At 38.2% G+C, this 13654-nt stretch overlaps 1 pseudogene; it reads left to right on the top strand.

Annotated features, from left to right (window-relative positions):
- The first annotated feature begins 11438 nt into the window (after nt 1–11438).
- LOC116218799 lies at nt 11439–12267 on the top strand (annotated as a pseudogene).
- Nucleotides 12268–13654: the final 1387 nt, after the last annotated feature.

Genomic DNA, 13654 nt, shown 5'->3' with positions numbered 1-13654 from the left:
TCAATATAGGAATATATATCTCTTATCAAATGGCCTATAAAACTTTTTTGTGAGCTGGTACCCATAGCCTGACTACGTAGAAGCACAGTAGCACTCCCACAATTGCACAGTTGCACGATCGTCGCCTCCACTCTTCGCTTAACTTTTCCCTGCTTTATACAATCTATAATTGGGCTAACATTGTAATATTTTAATGGATAAAAACACGTTATGTTTTATGGATAGATGAAGATGTAAGATACATTCAAGTCACTTGTGTCAATGTCATCAACTGTACCACTAAGGGTATAGCTATCCATATGGTGGCTCTCACTGAATAAGAATAATATAAAGAACAACTTCAATATCATTTATTTGATCTCACTGACACGTACATGCATCCCAAATGTTGAGCTCAGCATCTCTTCGACATCTGTTCCAAGTGTCCCTTATGAACTTGTTGAGTTCTTTGGCAGACAGTCAGAAATAAATGCAGCAGTCACAGCAAAAACGTGTTCGTCAGGCTGGCATGTCCAGACCCCACGTGTCAAGAAGCAACTTAATCAGACACTCCAAGCAATTACCTAGTAAGGAACAGGGTCTTAGCGGTATAGTTACATTTTGGCAAGCAGTTGCTGACAGCCAACATAGTGGATAAGATAAGGCCAACATTAAAAAACTGCATTCTCTCTTTCTGTTCTGTTTTATTCAAACACAATATCTCAACACTACAACAGTAGTCATTCTAATTCTAATTACCTACATCTGTTTCTGTCAACCCTGAGAACATTGTATAGAGATAAACAATTATTCTGTTTGATCTGGAAGACACCGGAAATAATTCAATTCAATTCAATTCAATTTTATTTATATAGCGCCATAACAATACAATTGTCTCTAGGCGCTTTACAGAGCCCAGAGCCTGAAACCCCCTTAGTGCAAGCACAATGGAAACACGGGCAAGAAAAAACTCCCTGTTAGTCAGGAAGGAACCTTAAGCAGAACCACGGCACATAAGGGGGAACCCATCTGCTTGAGGTCGGCCGGGTGGAGATAGGAAGGGGGGATGGGGGGAGGGTTGTGTGGCAGAAGGGGAAGGGAAACAACAGGTGTTGTACATAGCCTGCATTTGGTAGATGTACATAATATATATACAGACATCCGGTGGTAAATACATGATACAGACAAGACCAGTTTAGTGGGTATGCACTGTGCTGATAGGGTTACTATTACAGGGGTAAGGGGAGTAGGAACAGAGAAACATGTCGATGGTGGCAATAATATATATTGTATATAAATGCTAGCATAGGGTATGAGGTAGAGTAAGTGTACGGCAGTGCGGTGGCGGTGGGTGCAATTGGCCGAGGGTTTCTACAGGTAGACCAGGTGGAGAGATTACAGCAGCGTCCCATAGCGAAGATAGTCTAGATTAGGAGAGAAAGAAAAAGAACAGAACAAATAAGCCTACTAGGATGATAATTTATAACTAGGATTTACTTGATGTTTATTTATTTAATACTATCTAAATTATATTACCTGTAAATGCTTAGGGGGAGTGTTGAGAGGTGGCTGTAACACTGGCAATAAATTATTCACTTGGGGAAGTCCTGAAGAGCCGCTGACCCCAAAGCATCTATAACTTGTTAATAATGTTTATCCAAGGATATGTAAATGTCATGAATGGAAGATGGAACTTGTTAAGCTGCCAACCAAAGGGACTGATAAATACTCCTACACAAGGAAATGTAAATCAGCTGTTGCATGCAGCTGCTCCACTCCGTCACATGTCTGTAATAGGGTTTCACTCATACATGATTTTGTTGCGTGAAGGGGACGGCAGCTTTCTCACGGTGGCATTTTTGGGCTGTAAAAGGGGCTCTCATAAAATATTTTATTTCAACCCCCAATATTTTCCTATTCAATATAGGATTATGAATCTCTCATCGAATGGCCTATACAACTTTTTTGTGAGCTGGTACCCATAGCCTGACATAGACGCACAGCACAGCACAGCACAGTACAGTAGCACTCCCACAATTGCACAGTTGCACGATCGTCGCCTCCACTCTCCGCTTAACTTTTCCCTGCTTTATACAATCTATAATTGGGCCAACATTGTGATATTTTAATGGATAAAAACACGTTATATTTTATGGATAGATGAAGATGTAAGATACATTCAAGTCACTTGTGTCAATGTCATCAACTGTACCACTAAGTGTATAGCCATCCATAAGGTGGCTCTCACTGAATAAGAATAATATAAAGAACAACTTCAATATAATTTATTTTATCTCATTGACACGTACATGCATCCCAAATGTTGAGCTCAGCATCTCTTCGACATCTGTTCCGAGTGTCCCTTATGAACTTGTTGAGTTCTTTGGCAGAGACAGTCAGAAATAAATGCAGCAGTCACAGCACAAATGTGTTTGTCAGGCTGGCATGTCCAGACCCTACGTGTCAACAAGCAACTTGACCAGACACTCCAAGCTATTACCTAGTATGGAACAGGGTCTTAGCGGTATAGTTACATTTTGGCAAGCAGTTGCTGGCAGCCAACATAGTGGATAAGATAAGACCAGTAGGTAAGATTTATTATTATGGCTTTCAAAACTTTTGCTTATTATTTTAGTACTTGTCTGCTTTAATTAGGTGTTTGATGTGAAATTAATATGAGGTTGTTATAATAAATATCAACCTTTGGTTAGCCAGTGTGTTGTATATTTGAAGAATGTGACATGCAATTTGTCTAAAGCACTTTTAAAAGTTTGTAGACGATGTATATGTATTTGAATGTATGTTTTATGTTTTAACCTCACTGTATTTGTTTTTTATTTTCAGGCCAACATTAAAAAACTGCATTCTATCTTTGTGTTCTGTTTTATGCTCAACATTCTCAACTCAACACTACAACATTAGTTATTATAATTAAAATGACCTGCATCTGTTTCTGTCAACCCTGAGGACATTGTAGAGATAAACAATGATTCTGTGTGATCTGGAAGACACCGTAAATAAGCCTACTAGGATGATAATTTATAACTAGGATCTACTTGATGTTTATTTTTTTAATACTATCTAAATTATATCGCCTGTAAATGCTTAGGGGGAGTGTTGAGAGGTGGCTGTAACACTAGCAATAAATTATTCACTTGGGGAAGTCCTGAAGAGCCGCTGACCCCAAAGCATCTATAACTTGTTAATAATGTTTATCCAAGACTATGTAAATGTCATGAAGGGAACTTGTAAAGCTGTCAACCAAAGGGACTGACAAATACTCCTACACATGCTCGACGGGAAATGTAAGTCAGCTGTGCAGCTGCTCCACTTCGTCACATGTCTGCACTCAGGGGTGGTTTTGGGCACAGGCCGCCTGGGGCCGCACTTTTTCGTGACATGTGGGGGGCGGCACGAGCACTTAAAAAAAAATATATATATATATATATATTATCATTATTATCTGGGCCGCAAAGCGGTTTTCTATTCATCATATCACTGTGTGGGGAATTGGCAACTTGGCGCCCCCTGCAACTGCAGGCGCCCCTGCTTGCTAAGAAGGTGCAGTGCTGTGTGAGAAGGGGGAACGGGAGGGGGCGCGGGGGACAGTTCACCTCTGGTTCTCCCAAATGGAACGGACAAGGGGGGAAACGGGGGATCTACTGTATAGAGCAATACTCTAATGAAATTAGTAGTCTAAAGTCAGTAACACCTCGACTTTCTTCCCAATAACGCACATTCATAATATTATAATTACAGGCCTATAATTCCTGCACGTTTTAGTTTTTCTGAATTGTGTGAAATGGCTAATACAAATAGGCAATACAGAACGATTATGTGGTCACCAAGGGCAAGGTGAATTGGTTTAGTCTTAACTTCTGGAAGAGTGACAGTGTTGGGGGATGGGAAATGTGTTGATTGTCGAGTGCTAAATAAGCGCAGAGAAAGGAAAAGTCCAAAGGCATCAGGTGCCCAATTTAGAAAAAAAAAGAAAAGAAGAAGAGGAGAAACGAGCAAAACATAAAGGTATGCCACTATGTTCTCTCTCTATGATTACGGTATCCATGTCATGCATGAAGGGCTAATGTTAATTGGTGGGTATAACTCTTACGTTTGTTAGCCTTCTTGTTATGATGCTGGCTATGCTTATACAACAATAATTCGGGTTTAACTCAGGAAACACGAGATCTAATTTCACCATAAGATTGTGCTTTGCAACAAAACTGTTACAAGTTCAGTTATTATTTATTTCCATCATTTGGGTTAACATTGGGCCCTGTAATTAGCCAACGGAATGTTCATATCTTCTGTAGGTAGTTTCAAAGACGAACATTTGCCATTTGCTACAACTCTATTTCGTGACAAAGTATAGCCTAGTTTACCAGTCATAACTTAAAGTGTGCCATCCATAGAATTGGCGGCAGTAACCAAGCAGCTAATTGTTCCTCCCTGAAAGATAGGCTAATATAGCGTCTAATGACAGATATTTAGCATGTAAGGCTTGCTGGGCATGCTTATTTAAATTTGCAATTCATGGATGTTTTTTATAAGAGTGACATTGTAGCCTAAGGTCTTTTGATGTCAATTTCAGGAGCACTTCCAAAATAGTTTGGAGCATCCTCTGTCACTGGTCAATTACGCCCGGGGTGTAATTCCATGTTAAACCACCACTGTCTGTACTAGGGATTCACTCGTGCATGGTTTTGGTGTGTGAAGGGGACAGCAGCTTTCTCACACTACGGCTACACCAAGCGCGGTCATTCTGTCTTGCGGAAATAGAACGTTCACGGAGCGGATCTTTTATTTAACCGGCTACACCGGACGCGTTCAATATGAAACATATCTGTTTTGCTGTCTTTGTTTATTTATTTTATCAATCAAACTTCATCCACATCCGTTCATCTGGATCAGAGTAACATGGGTAAGTATGAAGTCTACAGTAACCCGTAAATCAAACAAGATTCATGTAACGTTACATTTGAGGCAGACATACGTTAGTCTGATACTAACTAACTAATTCGATACAAACTAACTAGTTGCAAATTAAATAGTTAGGGTTTTCACCTCCCACGTCAAAGATAAAGCTAATATGGCCGGCTAAGTAGTTTTGCTATAGCCTATAGCAAGTTATGTTAACCTTCCTGTGGTCGTAAAGCTGTCCTCGTTTTCAATTTCATTAATTAATATAAAGTCATCCATTCTTGAACACTGTCAACTATCTTACTTGCTATCTATATACTTACACTGTCTACTTATACTATCTATCGTATCTACACTGTCGTATCTTCCAACAGAAAAGTAACGTTAAAATCGTTAAAAACGTTAAATCTCCATAGTAGCTCTCGAGGGTTTGGGAAATAATCGGAGTAACTGCTTCCTTCATTATTCACAGCAGAATATATAATAATTTTCATTACATTTCATAGATTTATTACCATACTCTATGAAAAAAGGCCCACGCAAACCGCGCGGAAAATAATAAAAACAGAAGACAGTCTATTTCTCAATTTTCCGTGCGGAAATTGTCGGCGCGTACATTCCGTTTCCGCGCTTGGTGTAGCAACGGCGTTACAGTGGCATTTTTGGGCTGTACAAGGGTCTCTCGTAAAATATTTTATATCAACCCCCAATATTTTCCTATTCAATATAGGATTATATCTCTCTCATATGGCCTATAAAACTTTTTTGTGAGCTGGTACCCATAGCCTGACTCTACGTAGAAGCACAGTAGCACTCCCACCACTGCACAGTTGCACGACCGTCGCCTCCACTCTCCGCTTAACTTTTCCCTGCTATACAATCTATAATTGGGCCATCATTGTGATATTTTAATGGATACAAACACGTTATGTTTTACAGATAGATGAAGATGTAAGACATTCAATTTTTGTATGCTAGCATGTTTGTTTCACGAACCTTTCTCGGTGACTTCACCGTCTGGCTCAATTTCGTTGCCCCTGTCCCTGCCATTGTCTGCCTCCTCCTCTGTACACAAAATGCATTCAGTGTGGAAATTGATAACTTCCTGTTCAACTAGCGAAAATAGAACAGAATATAAATTTGCGTTGATTCAGACAGGTTGCCTAGTTAATGTTATGTTAGCCAGCTAACTATTGCAAGCAGCTTGTTTGAACATCAATCGTTAGACCTACTCTGTAATGACTAATGTACTCAATGATAACCAATGTCATCTTATTATCTGAAAAATAAAGCGGTATTTTGCCTTTTTACCATTTGCAGCCTCTAACCGTGATTTAGAATTCTCTAAATTGTGTATGATGTCCAAAAACCATGATGTCCATACTTCACCCGTCCTTGGTTTGCTGGTAGTGATTGGGTTGTCTCCGAGGAATGACGGGGAGACTGAGGGAAGGGCGTGTGCCTGTTTGTTGAGAGGTGCAGGGTGGTGTGCTGTTGTAGGCATAGACATATATGTGTCTATGGTTGTAGGGCTAGTAAACGACGGAATATATATTTTTAAATTGCATAATGACAAGTAAGTAAAATATCATAAAAAGGTTAGCAAACGCTGTCTTGTAATTAAAAAAGGTCCGTAAACGGCGTTTACCCTCCACTAAACCCCTGGTTATTGGCCTAACAGTTTTCTTTTTTTTTTCGGTTTGATCAATTGATTATCAAAAAAAAAATAAGTAGGTCTAGTCTCCCCAGGAGGCTACTGTTTCTATAGTGCTTTTATCTGTCTAAGTTCTAGTTGCAGGCCAAGGTACAGAATGTAGGGTAGCAATGCTAGTATAATCCCAAAAACTACACATACAGATTAATTTACTATCATTTTTAATGTAATTATATAGAATGAAAGAAAGATATTTAAGGGGAGAATACTTCCAGTTTCCAGTTACAAGACTTGTACTTAGTCAGTAAGCTATTTGATAGTCTATGTACCTTGTTAGTCTTATGTTTTCCTAAGAAAATACAGATGCTGCTGCAATGTTTTAGTCTATTGTGTCAGTTTACAGTGATTGACTGTAGTGTTTACGTATGTAACATACATATGATGTAATCTGAGTGCAGGGTACAGTATAAATCCCAGGACTACAAACACAGTTGGATTTGAACAAAATATATGTAAACGCATTATGTCTGGATGTCACAATTTCAACCAATTTTGATTTCCACATCACAGAAATCACAGGGCCCTACTTAAATTGATCAAAAGCTGCAGTGACATTAAAGTATTTGACAGTATAAGACATTGATGTTGTTTTGTAAATGGCAACATTAATCATTTGTCCATGTTAATTATTACTGTAACTAATGATAGTATGATTTTAATATGTAGTTTTAATATAAACATATCATTTTCAATTTTATTTCACCTTCATTTAACCCCAACATAATCTTTCTCAGATGTTTGATCCTGTCAGTGGATTCTTGGGATTTTTTAATGGCTTAATGTTGCAGTTTACGTGTTCGGTCATCTGTGATTTTTCTCAGGTAGTTATGAGGAATATCATGCTCAGATTCATGCTTGACATTAACTGTGTAGAACATATTTATGACAAATAAAGAAACGCATATTCTTCAGTATCTGCATGTAAGGTTACAGCAAGTCAAAAGCAAGAACAAATGGGCTAGATGTAGAAACACATCTTTATAGGTGAAAAAGGGCTAAGCAGCATATGTAAGTGCTATATCTTCACATCTTTATAGGTGCAAAAGGGCTAAGCAGCATATGTAAGTGCTATATCTTCACATCTTTATAGGTGCAAAAGGGCTAAGCAGCATATGTAAGTGCTATATCTTCACATCTTTATAGGTGCAAAAGGGCTAAGCAGCATATGTAAGTGCTATATCTTCACTTCTGCTCTAATTGGCAGATGGCAATGTGGAACTAAGATGGTGCTAATTTGTTGTGTTCCTGTGTGTATTCAAATATGCATATACACAGTATATACAAACTATATGGTGGACCAATAGCTTGTAAACACACGTGTATTCACTTTGATTCATTTGGTTATTCTCCAAAATACATGAAAGTGTGTGAGAGCTAATTTACAGCCTGGTGGTTCACTTCAGATATGTATATCTACACAATTAGATCACACAGACACATTAACACCCCTACATTACATCCCGTGGACTTCCTTTAACTTAACTTAACAAGTTAACTCAACTTAATTTGGTGGTTCAGTTGTTGCCTGTGATTCAGCTCAGGGCAGAGGGTATTCTGTGTAAGGGAAGTAGGAGGGCTGTCTGTTTGTTCTGTCATCTAAGCCATAGGAGTAATGCAAAGGGTATTTAATAAATGAAGATGAGCATATTAAAACACGTAATAATTACTAACATTTACTGATGACGGTAAATATGGATCAGAAATGTTTATCTCAGGTATTGATGCAATTTTTTAACACTTTAACCGTTTACATGACTGGGACACAATACCATGGAGGACAAAGGTAATATGCATTCAGTCTTCGATCTATGCAGTCAATGATTTCAACTTAAAAGTGTATTTTGAAATTAAATAATATGAAACAGTATGCAGCAATTTGCCAATTTTTAAGATGTGTTTTTATAGACAACTGGATAGCCTGTCTCCACCCACCTATTGCTCATAGCTCAGTTTTTGCTGTGATTATTGTCTGGAAACTCTGTTGGCAAGATGGATCACTGGGCCATTCTGAGTGGGCTCCAAGTCTGTGAGTAAGAGACAAGAGCTTGCTGCTCAAGGCCAAGAGCTTGCTGAGAAGTACAAGTGCAGAAGAGTGCAAGGTTTTAAATGACTGGCACATAGCGCAAAGATGGTCTCAGTGTTCAACTACTGCAGAAAACACTTCACTTCTGTGGACAAGCCTCCACCATTGCAATTGCCGACACAATCTACAGATAATTTTCGAAAGTGTTTATGATAGAGTTTGCCTTTTTGTTTTCAAGAAATAAAAAAATGGTGATTTTAAAGTTCCAATGGCATTATTTAAGAAAAAAAGAGTGATGTCTGTGCTTTGTGATAAGGAGACTGCAGTCACGCCACCCAGCCTCAAGATTGTTTCCCATCTACCTTCAAAAATATAAACAGATGCATGAAAATCCCTACAGCAAAGAATCAAGATGCACAAGAACCGTTCGACAACAAAAACAGCTAAATATACCTGTAGGTTTAGGATCATGCTGATCTTACCTGATAGCTGACGAGAGATGGGAACACCACTAGCATCGCCATGAATAAGAGAGTTGATCAAATCATTTTAGAGGGTTAGATATGATAACACAGTTCTTTCATCATGGTGTCTCAATATTGAGTCCCCAGATATAAACAATATTTGAAAGCTAAAGAATTCGAATTTTCCATTTGTGAAATCACATCACATGTATGATTGATAGGTTCATCTCTTCCTCTTGTGTGTTTTCATGGATGGCTAAGTGTAGCCCAGCAGACCAAATTAATGAAGACCTGGCAGCCAATCAGAAAATAGTATTTCTTGTGTCCAGGGTATAATCTGCAATAATAAAAATGAACATTTTACTATGTATGGTTCTTTATCTCACGTGTGTACATTACGGTCCTCATAAAAGGGATGTTGCCTTCACTGATGTAGGGAAGACTGTGGCAGTCACAAGATCACAATCAGTACATAAATCATGATTATAATCATATCTGCATATATTGCTAGATACTATATGGCTACATGTCTTAAAATATTGTTTATGCTCAAGACATGCTGTTTGTGATCTATGCCATTTTGTTGAAATAATTTTCTGAAAATGCATTTTTACAACTTGTCCAATATGTTTTATTTTAAATCATCTTACATTTATGTATGTAATCAATGACTAATACATGTTTGTATATAAATCATAAAAATAAAATATGGAATTCGAAGACCAGATGTTTGGATCGTGCATGCATGTGTTTGTGAAACCATTGCAGATTATTCAGAATGCGGCACCACACTTGATCTTTGATCAGCCAAATAGGACACATGTAACTCTGCTGTACTCTGTATTTTATATAAACTGGATTTGAACCAGTTTATATAAAATGCCTTAATTTAGCGCTATTTCCCCTCTAGACCACTTTGCTCCTATGATGAGTGTCTGTTGTCTTTGCCTTCTCTGTGTAGCAAGAGATCACACTCAAGACTCTTTTCATTCCTGGTTTTTAAACACCATCTGTCTAATTAATTATTTTGTTTGCATACTTTTGATTTATTATTTTGAATTATTATTATTATTGTTGTTCTTCTTCTTCTTCTTTGTCTTCTTCTTATTCTAATTGTTATCATTATTATTGTTACTATTATTATTTGATACTTACCTTACAAGTATACTTATTATTAATAATAATACAAATAATTATTAGAATAATTGATTCCATAATTATTTTCACTGTAATTTGTTTTTTAAATTTCTAAAATACAATTTATCCATAACTAGAACCATGATTTATGACAGGATTCTGTCACAGCAGTGACACAGCAATACCCTGTAAAGAATATGAGCTGCATTTGGCTGCATCAGCTAGTTCTAAAAGAGCACACTGAGCAGAGTCAATGTACTTACAGAGCCCCCAGGGCCACATGGAGTACACCACGCTCCAATAAATGTGACGACGTGAATCATTTAAATGTTTCAGGCATGGAATTGGAAGTGTCTGCCAAGAAGCACAGAATCCGTTTGATGGGATTACTGTGTACTAATTCAAGTATTTAGAAAAACTAGGTGAAGGATATGTGTGAAAGAGGAACATGTTATTTGCTTTAATTGACACTATTAACCTTTCAAGCACAGTTCATATCATATCATGTTCGTTGGACGCTGTAATGTGGAGTGGCAGGGAGTATACTTTGAAAAGACTTGTCACTGTACACCAGAAATGTACTAGCACTACCACAGCCATAGAAGGACTACTCAAACATGCATCACATGTGCAGCATAAATATAATACAGTCCAGTCATGTTTTCCTGATGTATATTTAAAGAGAAATAAACACATAGACAATAAACACTCTAAAACAAAGACCAAACTGAAAATAAATTAAGAAAATAACAACATACTCACCCATGAAGCACATACATATTAACATGCAAACACACAAACACTTGATTTAAGTATAAGTAGAAGTGTAAGGATTTTTTTTTTAAATATAGGCTGGACTATCTTCTAGTGACGGTAAAAACATTAAAACAAATCTAACAACATACCCTCGCTAGCGTTTATGTATGTGAAAATAAATGTAAATATATTATAATATATATGATAATACTGTATTATGTTATCATTAACAATACAGTCACAGCAAAATAAATGCATTTTGGCATCATTGAACCAATTTGAGGATATCTAAAAGTAGTTCACAGGTCACATGGATTGCAACTACTGAATATTGATACGAACCAACTATATTACTAATGAGTAGGACAGAATTCTTGAGTTAATGTTCCACAATATGTCATGACATACATTTTTAACCCTTAAAGTGATCTCTTAATAACAGCCCATGGGCATCTTTGCCATTCTTGAAGAGGAGTGCATGTTCCCCAAGGCCTCTAACACCACTTTCAAGAACAAGCTGTATGACCAGCATCTTGGCGAGAGCAATGCCTTCCAGAAGCCCAAGCCTGCCAAAGGCAAAGCTGAGGGTCACTTCTCCCTGGTGCACTATGCCGGCACTGTGGACTACATGTTACTGGCTGGCTGGACAAGAACAAGGATCCACTGAATGAGTCTGTTGTGCAGTTGTACCAGAAGTCAGCAGTCAAACTGCTGCCTATCATGTACTCACCTGCTGTTGAGGGTAACAACCTGTTTAAATACAAATTATTATTAGATTAGATTAACTATATTAGATTCTTAGTAAACAACTCAATCATCCAATTCATCATTTGTATGTCTACAGAGAGTGGTGGTGGAAAGAAGGGTGATAAGAAGAAGGGTGGCTCCATGCAGACTGTGTCCTCACAGTTCAGGGTATGATTCTCGAATCAGTAACAAAAATAAATCAGTCATCCTAAAGAAAGGTAAGGGAATAATCAGACTGAATTCTTTCCTCAACAGGAGAACTTGGGTAAAACGGAGGTTGATGACTGTCACGTCTGCGCTGAACCCTGCTGCGGCCACGCCCCCTCCAACTCCTACACTCCCAGCTTAAACTCACACACCTCTGCTACAACCTTCAAAATCCCCTGATCGCATGTAACTGCACTTCATTCATATTCACCTGTTCCGATACACCTGGCACTCACCCGATTACACAATCACACGCACCTGTTTCCCCCTCCATATATAGGCTACTCTTTCACTTCCCTGTCGGTTCTCGTCAAACTACGGACTAAAACCCGATGACTACAGCTCCCGACCGGTTAATTCCCACATTAACCCACCATGATTCCGAGACTCCCAGGTCGTTCTGTTCCCTCCAGCATTGGACCGGTGATTTTGGCATCACCCAAAGCTTCAGTTCCGCTTGTCCCAGGTCGTTCTGATATCAGATATCTGATATTTGGTGTTCTGTTTTAGACTTATTTTTAGAATATGTTTCCCTCAAATTCATTTTGATGGGATATTCTCATGCGAATCAACACACCTATTGTTCCCACTAGCCACAAAAGAGAAATTGGGGGCTAGCTACAAACAATTTGGGGCCATAAAAGGAAAGGAATTTTTTTTTATTTCACCATTGCTTCATTGGATCCCCTATGATCAGCCCTGTTCCCTTTTTCTTTCATCCTGACTGCTGTGAAGGCATGCGCTGGCAAGGCCTTCGTCATGCACCCACCACCACGTTCTTGACCTTTGTGTAGTACATGTGCAAAACAGTTTATTGCTTTGTAGTAACAAATGTTCAGAGAAGTTGTTGCATGCTATTTTATAAGTTACCTAACTGAGTAATCCTGCTTGGTGCAATACCCCCACGGGGACTTCTAGAAGGCTGACTAATGTACATTGTATACAAAACCAAAGCTGACATTTCTTGCACTTTCCCATACGTACAGAATATAATGGGGTATTTTCTTTATTTGGTTTATGTATGACCTGTGAACAAGTAGGCACTCAGTTAAGTGGCAGTTTTTGCCGGCATGTTTTTATGTATTTTATTGTATTATTTTGTTATAATTTCATATCACATGTACAGTATATTGACAGCTAGGGTAGCTTTGCAACTTCTTCCAGTGTAAAGTAATTGGTAGCTTGCAAAGTTATGCTTTCAAAGTAGCTTCTCCAACACTGTTTATCAGTGTCAGCTATGTAGTTGGTGTCAAAAGGCAAGCATGATTGCTTTTAGCTACTTAAATATATACAACACAAAGACAATAAAAGTAGCGCTTAAAATGCATCTGAAAAAAAATGGAACTGCAAAAGACTTGAAAACCAAGGAGGCAGTTGTCAAGCCTGTGCAATCTGAAAGATATTGGGCCCTAGTTTGAGAGTAAAAACAATAGAAGTGTCCGAGAGAGAGGTAAAAGTGTGGTCAAAAGCTCTAAGTTGGCAGAGCCAGGCCAAAGTTAATTGGTGAAACTTTTGGTTAAAGCTGCTAATAGTATTGCTGAACCATCCTTTTAAACTGAATGTGTCAGACGAGATTACAAAGTAACATGATGGCGATATCGGCGCAAGTTCTGAGTTTGCCTGTGCTTTTGCAAGGAATAAACCATAGTGCTTCTCTTGTTCTAAACAATTACATTTGTTGACATGTAATTTTGAGCCTGTACAAAA

Source organism: Clupea harengus, chromosome 23 (genome assembly GCF_900700415.2).
Source record: "Clupea harengus chromosome 23, Ch_v2.0.2, whole genome shotgun sequence".
In the NCBI taxonomy this organism is placed as follows: domain Eukaryota; kingdom Metazoa; phylum Chordata; class Actinopteri; order Clupeiformes; family Clupeidae; genus Clupea; species Clupea harengus.
Note: the sequence above shows the minus strand (reverse complement) of the source record. Positions and strands in the feature narration are given on the sequence as shown.